Source organism: Panthera leo, chromosome C1 (assembly GCF_018350215.1).
Source record: "Panthera leo isolate Ple1 chromosome C1, P.leo_Ple1_pat1.1, whole genome shotgun sequence".
Lineage (NCBI taxonomy): Eukaryota > Metazoa > Chordata > Mammalia > Carnivora > Felidae > Panthera > Panthera leo.
In genome coordinates this window covers 212,357,091-212,370,453 of record NC_056686.1, presented here as the reverse complement: position 1 = coordinate 212,370,453, position 13,363 = coordinate 212,357,091, and the positions used below count along the sequence as shown (strand labels likewise).

The following is a 13,363-nucleotide window of genomic DNA, read 5'->3' as shown; positions in this document are numbered from 1 at the left end:
GGGAAACAGGGGTCATCGGAGGCCATCTTGGAAGTCACCTACCACATGAGACATTTTCTCACCCACTCCCATCCCTCAGTGGGAGGGTTGCTCCTGGGGTGTTAAATCCCTGGAACTTTTGGCCTAAACCAGAACATGCTGAAGACACATCATGCTGAAGACCGGCCTCCCTTTGGCCTAACTCTGATTTCAGCTGTGCCTATGGAGGAAGGGTCCCGACTCGAGTGCCTGCCTTGCTCCCTCCACTTTCTGCCCCGGGACTTTCTCTGACACACAACAGCCCTCTGGATTCTCATACATACACAACCAGAAAATGCAGGGATGCTAAGAGCCCTGGGAGGAAGCCAATTAACAACCAATTATCTGGTCCTCCGGGCAGATGGGTTTGGGAGGCATGTAAGCCGCTCTGCTTCAGGAGTTAAGGCAAAGAAAACTGAGCTTGTCTCCAATTACTCATTATTTTACAGAAAGGCTGTGCCTGGTATCCTCTTACCTCATCTCTGTATTTGAGCTACAATTCTTTTTTTTTTTTTTTTTTGCTTTTCACACCAATGTTTTTAATTAAAAAAAATTTTTTTAATGTTTATTTATTTTTGAAAGAGAGAGAGAGACAGAGCAAGAGCAGGGGGAGGGGCAGAGAGAGAGGGAGACACAGAATCCGAAGCAGGCTCCAGGCTCCGAGCTGTCAGCACACAGCCTGATGTGGGGCTCGAACTCATGAACCGTGAGATCATGACCTGAGCCGAAGTTGGATGCTTAACTGACTGAGCCACCCAGGTGCCCCTCAATGTTTTAAACTTTATTTAAGAGAGGGAGAGAGTGCATGTGCGAGTGGGGGAAGGGCAAAGAGAGAGGGTGAGAGAGAGAATCCCAAGTAGACCCTGCACTGTCAGTGCAGAGGCCATTGCGGGGCTCACAGTCACAATCTGTGAGATCATGATCTGAGCCCAAGTCGAGAGTCAGGAGGTTAACGGACTGAGCCACCCAGGTGCCCCCACATCACATTTAATCAGTACAGACCAACATGGTCAATCAGATAATTCTTTTTAATTTTTTTTATTTGTGTGTGTGAGAGAGAAAGAGAGGGAGAGAGAGAGAGAGAGAGAGAGAGAGAGAGAGAGAGAGAATCTTCATCAGGTTCCACCTTCATCAGGTTCCACGCTCAGCATGGAGCCCGGTGCGGGGTTCGATCCCATGACCCTGGGGATCATGACCTGAGCCGACGCTCATGACCTGGACGGTCAACCGATTGAGCCACCCAGGTGCCCCAGTCAGATAATTCTTAATATGAACAAATGGGGAAAAAGAAAAAAAAAGTACATAAGTAAACATGGGAACGAGATGTGTTTTAGCAAAGAATGTCAGGTTCTGGATGTAACTTGCCCCGCAGTTTTCATTTCCACAGCTGTGTGCCGAGAGTCTGAACGGATGAGCTTCCGGGCCAGCCTGCTGTTGTGTTGGGGGCTGGCCAAAACCCACTGCAGGGTTCGTGCTACTGATACCCGTGCCAGTCATTTGCTGATTCATCTGCGAGAGGTTCTACTGGGGCCGTTGAGCTTGCGGCAGGCCAAGCTCACCCGAGGGTGCGCCCCTCTGTCCTACGGTTCCTCCTTGGGGGCCGACCACATTTGAAGGAAGTGACATCACACCGGTTCATGTGCTTCCCATAGACCCGCTGGGCCTGGGCATGCCCACCGTCAGGCTGGCGCTCTGTCCCATCACATTTCCTAGAAGACCAGGAGCTGCAGGTGGAGGCACAGGCGTGCCCGTCGATGGAAAGCCTTGAAAGACAGACGGTGCTCGGGAGGCAAATGGCATATTTGTGGGTCCCATAAGCACACCAGGAGTACTCTTCTGCCGAACGGTTCCACACAGAGAGAAGATGGAGTCTTTGGAGCGTCGCTTCTTCCCCACCTCTTCTGACTTTGTAGCTTGCTGAGTGAACAGATCGAGCACCCCAGATATTAACGTAGACAGAGTGGCAGCAGCAGGTATAGAGGACGTCCCCGGAGCTGGGGGCGTAGACGGTTGGAGGTAAGGGATTCGAAGTCATTGGTCCAAAGGTGTCCAGATCATCACTCAGGGCTGGCAGCGCGGTTGTGTTCCCATCGGTCACTGGTGCCTCAGCAGCGCCATCAGGTCCTAAAAGGTTGGCAGTGGGCTCTGCGACTTTTTTAGCGCTGGTACTTTTATTTTCAAATTTTTTTTAATGTTAATTTATTTTTGAGAGACAGAGAGAGAGACAGAGTATGAGCTGGTGAGGGGCAGGGAGAGAAGGGGACAGAGAATCTGAAGCAGGCTCCAGGCTCTGAGCTGTCAGCACAGAGCCCGACACGGGGCCCGAACCCACAAACTGTGAGATCGTGACCTGAACTGAAGTTGGATGTTCAACCGACTGAGACACCCAGGCGCCCCAATATTGCATTTTTAAAAAAAATTTTTTTAATGTTTATTTATTTTTGAGACAGAGAGAGACAGAGTGTGAACAGGGGAGGGGCAGAGAGAGAGGGAGACACAGAATCTGAAACAGGCTCCAGGCTCTGAGCTGTCAGCACAGAGCCCGACGCGGGGCTCGAACTCACGGACTGCGAGATCATGACCTGAGCCGAAGTCGGACGCTTAACCGACCGAGCCACCCAGGCGCCCCCCCAATATTGCATTTTATCGCAGTATTTCTTCTTTTCATATTCGTCTCTGACAAAAAAAAAAAAAAATTCCACTGCTTGATCTACCCGTGGTCTTCGAAAGTTCCCTGGAAGATTGGCTGTATAGAATAGTCTTGCTTTACTATTTCCCATATCTCTCGCATGCCCTGTATCTGTCCTGGTGTCCACTGCGTCTAGGTTGACTGACTTGACCTTGGATAAATGAACCCCAAGATTTCTATGGATTCCAGCACATCTGATGCAAATAAACACACCAATATTCCAGGAAGCCCATGGAGGACCTTTGAGCTTGCGGTTCACGCACTGTGTGCTGTCTTCCTCCCTCAGCACCTTGGACAGGAAGAGCTGGCGCTGTCGTTCAGCCTCTGAGCCTCCTCATGGCAGGAGCACGTGGCCATCTCAGCAGCGGGGTGGGGACCCCTGGGCAGTTTCGGCCGTGGCGGTCACGGGCAGGAGCTGGGCGGGGTGAACTCACCTGGAGCCGTCAGGACCGCAGGTGGACTCTTTTTCATACATTTTTAGAGGTAGAGTTGCAGGGCCAGAGAGAGAGAGAGAGACATCTCTATATTTTGGTACCTGCTGCCAGGTTTGTCTCCGGTAATGCTGTAATTCTCATCCTTGGCGAGGAAGCCTGTTCCCCTCTATCTGAGAGGCTGCGTGCGGCGAGGAGGGTGTCCTGTATGCCTCCCAGATAAACGTGGGGAGAAGCGGGGACAACTTAGAGGCTTAGAGAGGGTGAGGAGGGGTCTGCAAAGGGTGGCAGCGTGGAAGACTGGTTACACACTCGGGGGGGGGGGGGTCGAGCCTACCAATAAATATGCTGAAAATAACAAAAGGCACGTTTCTCACTCTCAGGGAGGGATGAACGAAAGGGGATGAATGCCGTTGTTGGTTAGATTGGAATTGGAGGAATGACCCTGGGATCATGACCTGAGCTGAAATCAAGAATTGTGTGCTCAACCCACTGAGCCACTCAGGTGCTCCAAAGAACTGCATTTATTTATTTATTCGTTTGTTTATTTAATTTTATTTATTTAAATGTTTATTTTTGAGAGAGAGAGAGAAAGAGAATGAGAGGAGGAGGGGCAGAGAGAGGGGGAGACACAGAATCCGAAGCAGGCTCCAGGCTCGGAGCTGTCAGCACAGAGCCCGACGGGGGGCTCCACCTCAGGAGCCCTGAGATCATGACCTGAGCTGAAGTCGGACGCTTAACTGACTGAGCCACCCAGACGCCCCCAAGGAACTGCACTTTAAAATGAAAAAAAAAAAAAAAAAAAATAGGAGGAACAAATTTGACTGTTGAAACAAATTTCTAACTCCCCTCCTCCTCCCACCCTAACCAACCCCCAGAGGTAACCACTGTTCACTTCAGAATCAGACGCAGGAAGAGACTCGGAACACAGCCGCCCCTCCCGCCAGGCCCTGCTTCACTCCCCAGCCCGTGAGTTGCACGCTGGCCACGGCAGGGTGGGGGGCTGCGGGAGAACTTCAACCTGTTCTCCCGTCCTCAACTCCATGGAGGGGACTATGTGTCCCCCTTCTGCAGACTAGGAAGCTGAGGTCAGAGGAGGGAAGGGACTCGTCCAAGGTCACACATCCAAGTCCTTGCTTTTGCTGCAGCCGCCCTCTTTCACCGCAGAATGACCTCTGCTCGGGGAAAGAGCCAGCCTGGAGCCAGGTGGGGGCTGGGGTCCTCCTGGGTCCCTTTCCTGAGGGAGAGGGGTTCAGCCTGACTGAACTGGTTCTGCCCTAATAAAGGCCTGCTTGTTGCAGCCTGCTGTTTCCATCTTTGTTTACAGTGCTTGCACACAAACACACTTGAGAAGTTCATGGGAACATGAGTGGCCGGAAGGCAGGATGCTAGCCTGAGGGTGGACAGGGCCTGTCGGGCCACCTACACGGGGATGGGGCCTGCCTCCTTCCTGTAACTCCTCTGGCCCTCTGTCTCTCTCTGTGTACTTCTCCTCCCAGGGGGTGGAGAAGCCTCTACATTATTGTCTCTTGCTGCCTCAGAAGAGAAATACTAAAAATCCCTTCATTTTTGCTCAAGAGGTACCAAGCTTCTGAGACATGCACCTACTTTCTTTTATTTGAAAAATAGTTATCAGGTGCCAGCTAAGTGCTTTCTGGGCACTCTACATCCTTATTTCATTTAATCCTCTCATGACTTCATGAGTAGGTCTGTTGTCATTTCCGCTTTACGGATGAGGAAACTGAGGCATAGAAAGTCTAAGCAACATGCACCCCTCCCCAAGAGCTTCAGAACAGAGGTTATAAAACTGCATCCTTGGAAACTCACCTCACAGCCTCTGAGCTGCAACCACACGTCCTAACCCCTTGGAAGGCACCAAGCCCTAACTAGGAAACTCTTGAATTTTTTCCAAAAGTTCCAAAGCCAAATGGGTACCGATGCTGCTCTCCAGGGAAAGGCACTCAGTAGCTGCCCATGGGCTGGGAACATGGAGGGAACAGACCAGCCCATGGAAAGTGACACCTCTAAGCAGTTCAGGGCCACTAAGAACCAGGCAGGGCGGTTCTTGAAGACAACTCATAACCCAGCGAGGGAGAGGCAACATGGGCTTGAGAAGGGGAACCAGGCTAGGCATGGCCACAAAAATCCAGTCTCTGAGGGGATGAATAATGCATGTGGACATTTATTTTTAAGTCTAGACTCTTGAGGGGCACCTGGGTGGCTCAGTCAGTTAAGCGCCTGACTTTGGCTCAGGTCATGATCTCATGGTTCATGGGTTCGAGCCCTGCGTTGGGCTCTGTGCTGACAGCTCAGAGCCTCAAGTCTGCTTTGGATTCTGTGTGTGTCTCTCTCTCTGCTCCTCTCCTGCTTGCACTCTGTCTCTCTGTCTCTGTCTCTCTCTCTCAAAAATAAACATTAAAAAAATTTTTGAGTCCAGACTCTTGAAATTTGATTGTCTTTGGAAATGGGGGATGTAGTGTCAGAACCATAGAGTAAAAGGTGGAAAGTTTTTTATTTGGATAAACTTAGTCCCAAATCCCACCTCCAGCACTTGTTAGCTACAGGACCTTGGACAAGTTATTCAATGTTTCAGACTCACTGCTTCCTTGTGTTTAAGGCCAGTTTGTCATAACCTCCATCTTAAGGCAGCTGGCAAGAGTAACAGACATTTTGCTACTTGAGAACAGGCTGTTTATAAGTCTGATTTTTTTTTTTTTTGAGTCCAAAAAGATCAGAAAAGGTTTAAACTTTCAGTTCTTGGATGTGGTTTCCCCAAGTAGGAGGGTGAGCTGGTCTTTCCGAGTTTTAAAATCTGCAATCTCTTATCTTCCCTGCAGATGCATGTTCTCCTGGGCATCGTTTTCCAAAAAGGTTTTGTCGACTCAGTGAGCCTTTTAGACAAGCCACCCCCCACCCCCAAAGTTGGGTCCCACTGTGCCCACATGAGCTGCTGGCCCCTTTTTCTGATGTTGGTGCATTTGAAGAGGCCTTGAACCTCTGAGTGGCAGGGACTCATGCGCTTTGTCTCAGCTGCGTGGCACTCAGGCTGTCTGCCAGCAATGATCCACGCAGTGGGAATCTGCCCTCCTCCACTCCAGAAGTCTCACCTGTCCCAAGCAATGAGAACACCGGGGTCAGATCCAACTTCACTTCAGGGCATCTCAAGCCTCACCCGGGGCAGGAAGTCCAGGCAAGTGCCTTAAAAAGTAGGGATGTGGTCCCAGCCCAGGGCAAGCATCCGGAAGATGTAGGGCCACACCCCCAGGCCTTTTGGCTACATGCCTGGGGCGGTGGGCCACACCGAACAGCCTCCCTGGTCCTCCAGCTACCTGATAGTCTCCAGGAAATTCTGCCTTAATTAGAGCCAGTTTGGATATTTGCAAACCAAGATCCTTACATTGTGCACAGGAGCCCGCTATCGTTTGCAACCAGAATTTCGGTAGCGGCATCTCTTGGCCCACTGCCTTCAAGTGCTCAGATTCCTGCCTTCTTTTTACTTGGGGCCTGCTGTGTCCACACTGGGGTCTAGCCCTCCACCGCACACTCCCAGTGTCCCTGTGTTCCGTCCCTTGCCCCACGTCTCATGGTTGCTGGTTGATATGCCCGGCATTTTTCACTTACCTCATGATAACTCTAGAAAGATTCATTCCATATGCATGAGCAACTGTCCTTTTTCCACTACCTGCAGGTTTTGAAATTTATTTCATGTTATATCCTTTGGAATCCTGAGCGTCTGTTTGCCAGCACTTCGAATATTTACTGCTTTTGTATCTGTTGACTATGGAGGCCTTGGGAATGGCAATAACCATGATAAAATATAAAACAGTACTCAGACTAACTAAAAGTCGTCTGCTTTCTATTATCAGACATGCTAAATGAGAAGCGATTACTCCTCCCAGGTGGAATTAATGATATTCATGGGACACTGAAACTAAACCAGAATTGACGTATTTAGTGGTGAAGGGGCATTATGGCTGCAATTGACTCTCAGATTATGCCGGTATAAAAAAACTCAAAGGGAAGACAAAAACACTAAGGTAGACACAGCAAACCCATGTGACTAACGAGTCCCTAAGCCCTCTGACAGCAGTCACTGGCAGGAGGTCAGGAGCTTTGGTTATGAGCTAACCGTGAGCATTCATAACAGGGAAGATCCCGGGAGGGGCCTCCCTGCGGTTAACTGAGAAGGCTGTGTGGACGAGCAGGTGCCAGGAGCACCAGTGACAACTAGCCCCACCCCGGGGTGGGATGAAGGACACACAGACTCAGGACAAGAGAGACCCAGGCATTTTCTGGCCCTCTCGATGTGCGACCTGAGTCTGTCCTCCCTTTGGCCACAAGTGGACTGACTCTGTAGCCCAGACCCTGCCCGAGAGACCGGGATGGTTCAGAGCCAGGCCGCATGGCCCTCAGACGGCAAGAAGCCAGACAATTAGTCCCAAGTGGCCCTCTCCGTGGGCAGGAGAGGCAGAGGCGATGCTAACTGGAGGTCTTGGCCGCTGGTCCCCGAGGTCCAACTGCAGGGCCTGGGCCTCCTGCACTGTGGCCAGGTTCCCCATAAGTTTGTGTTTTCCTTCTTCTCACTGGGGAGTAGCTTTCCTGCCCTAGGATGTTGGGGACCTTGCCCTTCCAAGCCCTGCTGAGCAAGCTTTTCTGTTCTCTCGCTTCCGCCCCAGCCCTGACTCCTGGCAGCTTTCTAGTATCTTTCAGAGAATTCTGAGCACAGTTACGGTTACCATTTCTTGAGTGTGTCAACCCTAAGTGTTTTAACCCACATTATCTCACTTAGCATCTAGAGAAGTAAGTGCTGTTCTTGCTCTTTTACAGACCAGGAAGCCGGTGTCTGGAGTGCACAGAGGCTTGTCTAAGGCCACACAGCCAGTTTGTGGCAGTACAAGCAAGGATTCTCATCCAGGCCTCACTCTTCCTTGCCTTTCTTTGCCTTCTCACTCCTTGGGAAGTGTGCTGGTTTCTGTGAGTGGATCCAGGCCGGGGGACTTGGGGAGTGCAGATGACCACACACAGGCTGCATGGCTTACTGAGGTGCAATCCCAGCCCCTGCACTGGGGAACCCTCCCCCACTCTGAAGGGACTCAGACCTTTCCTCCTCTCTCCCTTAGCCCTGGCCTGGCCCGGGTCCAGCCCAGCAGAGCCAGGTGACAGGTGTCTGACGTGGAGAAGTTCCTAGGTAAGCATGGGCACTCTCCCCACTCCAAATGTTTGCTATGCCCAGCTCTCCATGTTTGCTGAGCCTGATTACTGGTGGACTCTGGGCTGTCCCCACTGCCTTCAGAACAATTCCTCTCTCCCATCCAATACCTTGGTGTCCCCAAGCTCATCTCATCCTCCTTGTCTGGTCCCTGTAGGCAGTAGAGCAGGGGGAGGGTTGGGGGTGAAAGGTGAATGTTCCAGAAGCTGCTCAGGTGGTGCCGGTGAAGACTTGACTTGGGGCAGCTGCCCTTCTGTGGCTCTCAGCAGGGTGAGGAAAGGCTATGGAGCTAATCATGTACTTCAGGCCCTGCGAGCCCTGCACAGACTCCAGGACCTGAGAGGTCTCCCGTAGACCCCTGAGGCATTTGCGATTGTGCACAGTGGGGCCCTTAACACCCTGGTCTGGGCAGATGCCCACCAGCCATGCCAGGAGACTGAAATGTATACCCAGAAAACCTAAGATGCATTTACTCCAGGCTTCAGCCCTGCAGTACCCCAGCGAACGTGGCCCTGGAGAAGCTCCCTCAGGATGGAGCAGGGAGGCAGCAGCATACCTACCATCAGTTCCGATGGGACATGCTGCCATGGTGGTCTTGAGCTCAGGCCTGAGGCTGGGACACCCAGGGCCCTCTGAACAGTGCAGGGGTGGCTATAGCCATGATGGCCATTGGGCCTCCCCTTTTGGGGGGGCTACCCCTGTCTTTTAGCCTGGCATGGTCTTTGATTTCAGTTAATGTTGTGAATGATGCAGCCAGCTAAAGAATTCCTATTGGCAGGAACCATTGTGTCTCTGTCAGGCAGAAATAGGTCCTTCCTTTTCCCTTCCTCGGCTCGGAGCACCTCCAATGAGTCCACAGTGGGTTTCAGGATGCTCAGGGTGTATGCAAAGTGGTGTGTGTGGTGGGAGTGTGATTCCAGTGATGGGGGCAGGGGTTGACAATGCTCATCACATGCTAAGTACCACCCTGACCCCATGGTGGGCTGTTTCCCAGTGATGCTGCCTACCCTTCAACGCTCCTCTGATATAATAGCAGCTTGGACCTTGAAGGTTCTGGGTGGGGTCACTCATCTGGGGTGGAGTAGTTAATTCTCAGGGACACCCTAGGATTCTTTTCCCCAAGGACATCTGCCCCTGCACTGGCCTACAATTTCCCTGTGCCTGGGGTTGTGTTTACACGTGGGGTTCCTGGGAAGGCAGGGCTTGTGGAGGCTCTGAGAGGGTCTGACTCCCAGTTCCCAAGGCCAGACAGTGACTCATGGGGGAAGGGGAGGCAGGGAAAGTCTGGGGGGAAGAAGGTCACACCTCCACTTGTCGTTACATAGACTTTTTTGAGTGCTGGCTGCATGCCAGCCCTGTGCTAAATCTTTGCACTGATGTTTCAAGGAACACATGGTTACACATTCCACCGGGAAGGAGAGTCAAGGCACAGAGGGGCTGATCTCTTTCCCATTCACACTGCTCAGGCAGCCCTTCTGGGTCCTGGGACTTGGTATTTAACCCCTTCCAGTGCTTCTCAAAGTGTGATTCTTAGGTTTGGGGCTCCCTGGAGGGTGTTCCTCGAAAATGAAGGTTGCTGGACCCTGCCCAGACTAAATGAATCAGACCCTGGGAAGAGGCCCAGGGTCTGCAAGATCCATGTATGTAGGCTCCCTAGAAAGTTCCTAATGAAATAACTTCCAGCTAAGGAGCTGGTTGGAGGAAGGGACAGAGCAGGGAAGGGGCTCCCTGCTGGAGTTCACCTGTCTACAGCTTCTGGGAGCAGGAGGAGGCTGGGATCCCAGCACTCATGAGTCTTCCCTTACAGTTCCCTCCTTCCCCCTTGGGCACCCTGCGGTGGGGTGAGAGGGATGGAGAAACATTTGAATGGATGAGAGGGAGGGTATTTGGGGGTGAGGGAATATAGTGGGGGGAGGCAGGAAGGCAAGTGGGGCATGGGGTCCAACACCAAGCTAGACTTTGGTATGTTCTTTTTCAGAAGGAAGTGAGGTGGGTGGCTGGGGAGGTTTTCCAGCAGAGGAGTGAGGTGTTGGGGGCTCCCACTGGGCAGTGGGAGGACAGACTGGAGGGAGGACGGAGGCTCCCGCAGCAGGCAGAAGTCCTGGGAGGGCAGGAGGAGATGCTCAGGGGCCGGGAACCCTAGGGAGAGGGGTGGAGACTGTTGCCCTGGGACTTGGGGCCCCAGAGAGGGAGAGGAGACCCTTTGGGGCACGTGGACTTTCAGGTGCGTCTGAAATGTGCGGCAGGAGGAGGCGGGGGCTGGAGAGACCCCATAATAAGGAGTTAGGGTCAGAGCACGCTGGAGACCCTGGCAAGGGTGTGAGAGCCAGACCACTCGCGCTTCGTGTCTCTGAGGCTCGGTTTTCTCATTTGTAAAGGGGTTGTTGTGAGGGTTCCGTTAGGGTTCCGTGGGAGTTCGATAATGGTGCTCCTGGGAGTGTCGCGCCAGACGCCTGGAAACAACTAGGGGTGGGAGTGGGGACCCCAGATGAGGGTGTCTGGGTCCAGCGATGCGGGGGGAGCACCGCCCCCTGGTGGCGGTCCCTTTCGGGTCGCCCAGACTACAGGCGGGGCGACGGGAAGGGCTACTCGGGGGCCGGTCGCCGTCCAGCCTCCAGTCGGCTGGTTCCTGGCGCCGCGTCTGGGCGTCGGTCTCCGCCGTCCGCCGCGCGCCTCGATGTCTCCAGCCGCTTACGGGAGGGTAGGTGAACGCGATACCGCCGAGGCCAAGGGCGCGGGCTGCTGGACGGGGCGCGCGGGTGGGCTGGGGCGCGGGACTGGGAAGCGCGCACAGAGGGTCTCCCCAGGGCCGTAGGGATCGGAGGCGCCCCCCTTCCCGGAGGACTCGCAGCCTCCGGGTTATTTCTGTCTTTTTGCCGGCCACGGGCGCTGCGACCGTTCCCGGTGGCGCAGAGATTCTCCCTCGAACCCTGCTCGGCGCCTGCGGGTCCCCAGCTCCTCCCCGCGGCTGCCTGCTCGGCTCTTGCCCCCAGCCTGGGAGGCGGGCAGGTGAACCGCCCGGTTGGGTGAAAATGCGTTCCATCCCAGGGTTCGGGGATCAGGTGTGGGACTGGCAGGGAGGCTGGGGGAGACTTCTGGGTGGAGGTTCTGGTGAGGAGGAAGACATTCCGGATTAAGAATTCTTGGGGTCTGGGACAGAAAAGGACCTAGAAAGAAAGTTGAAATGTGGCCGCGCAGGTACATGGGCAACGGGGATGCCCCAAGCCCCCGTTGGCAAGAGGAAATGTAGGTGATGGAATAGGGAGAGGATCCAGGAAGAGAGCTTGAAAATCCGAGGTTGCCCTGAGGAGAGGGGTGGTGGTGATGGCGGGCTTGGCAAAAAGGCTAAGGAGGACAGTCCCCAGCTCCTGGCCTGTCCCACCAAACCATCTGCCCAGCCGAATCTTGTTTCGGCCCCTGTCCCATCTCCCTTGGACGGTTCTTTTTTACATTTGTTTTTTAAAATATTTTATTTTTGAGTGATCTCCACACTCAGTGTGGGGCCCACGCTCGCAACCCTGCACCCTCTACCTACTGAGTCGGCCAGGTGCCCCTCCCTTGGACTAATCTTCCTTTTCCACCTGGGAAGTAAGGATAATGTTCCTATGCATTGATCTCGAGCACCTAAAACGTGCCAGGCACACCCCTTACAACTTGATATGTGTTCCCTCACTTAATCTTCACAGAAATTAGGGGGTAAGCTTTGTGGACACCCCCGTTTCACAGATGAGGAGACTGAGGCACAGTGAGGTGAGGTCACAGCTAGAGTGTAGCAGAGTTGGCGTCTGACCCCAAAGCAGCATGTTTGGCTCTGTGGTCTGGGTCCTTACCACTATATCCCATGGACTGGCAGAGATAGGGACCCAACAGAGGAGAGGGGGCCCCAGAACTAGCAGGGTCACGGTTGTCAAATATTTCAACGTTTAACAGTGCAGGTGATAGGAAACAGGAACACGAACCAGCTGTGGGGTTAGCATTCTAGTTTTTAGCCTTTGACCCCCTCGCTTCGTCCCCACAATGACTCAGTCCTCCCTGAGAGATGGCTGATAACCGGGCCCTTCTGTGTGTCAGGCAGGCCCTGAGCTAATACCTTTTGTAGCTTAAACTCCCTGCATCCTTGTAATAAGGAGACAGAAAGGTTCCCCTACAAATGGCCACACAGCCCAGAACTGAGGAGTTGGATTTGAATCCGGGCGGTTGCTTCCAGAGACCTTGTTCTCAAAAATCGTACTGATAAGATACTGCATGTTGTGCCCATTTTACAGATGCCCAAACTGAGTCTCTCTCCCAAAGTCCAGGGCTTGAAAGGGGACAGACCCAAGGGGAGACTGCTGACCGCAAAGCCCATGCTCTGGAGGATCCATTGTTTATTTAAAGCTTCGGTGGATTGTGAAATTTATAACTGAGTCCTGCTTTTTAAAAATTTTTTCTTAATATTTATTCATTTAAAAAAAAATTTTTTTTAACGTTTATTTATTTTTGAGACAGAGAGAGACAGAGCATGAATGGGGGAGGGTCAGAGAGAGAGGGAGACACAGAATCTGAAACAGGCTCCAGGCTCTGAGCTGTCAGCACAGAGCCTGACGCGGGGCTCGAACTCATGGACAGCAAGATCGTGACCTGAGCCGAAGTCGGACGCTTAACCGACTGAGCCACCCAGGCGCCCCAATGTTTATTCATTTTTGAGAGACAGAGACGGAGTGTGAGTGGGGGGAGGGGCCAAGAGAAAGGGAGACACAGGATCTGAAGCAGGCTCCAGGCTCTGAGCTGTCAGCACAGCGCCCGACGCGGGGCCCGAACCCACAAACTGCCAGATCATGACCTGAGCCAAAGTTGGACGTTTAAGCAACTGAGCCACCCAGGCGCCCCGACCGAGTCCCGCTTTTTATCGTTTCCAAGATGTACATTTTTACATCTCTGAAATTGTTAACACACCTTACAACGGATGACGGTTTTTTGTTTCTCAGTGGTACGTAAGATAACCTTCCTCCTAGTGTCGCCGGCACCTTTGGTTTA

The 13,363-nt window shown here is 52.9% G+C and overlaps 1 pseudogene; it reads right to left on the bottom strand.

The window, feature by feature from the left end:
• Positions 1-1,393: 1,393 nt before the first annotated feature.
• On the bottom strand, positions 1,394-3,064 carry LOC122228359 (annotated as a pseudogene).
• Positions 3,065-13,363: the final 10,299 nt, after the last annotated feature.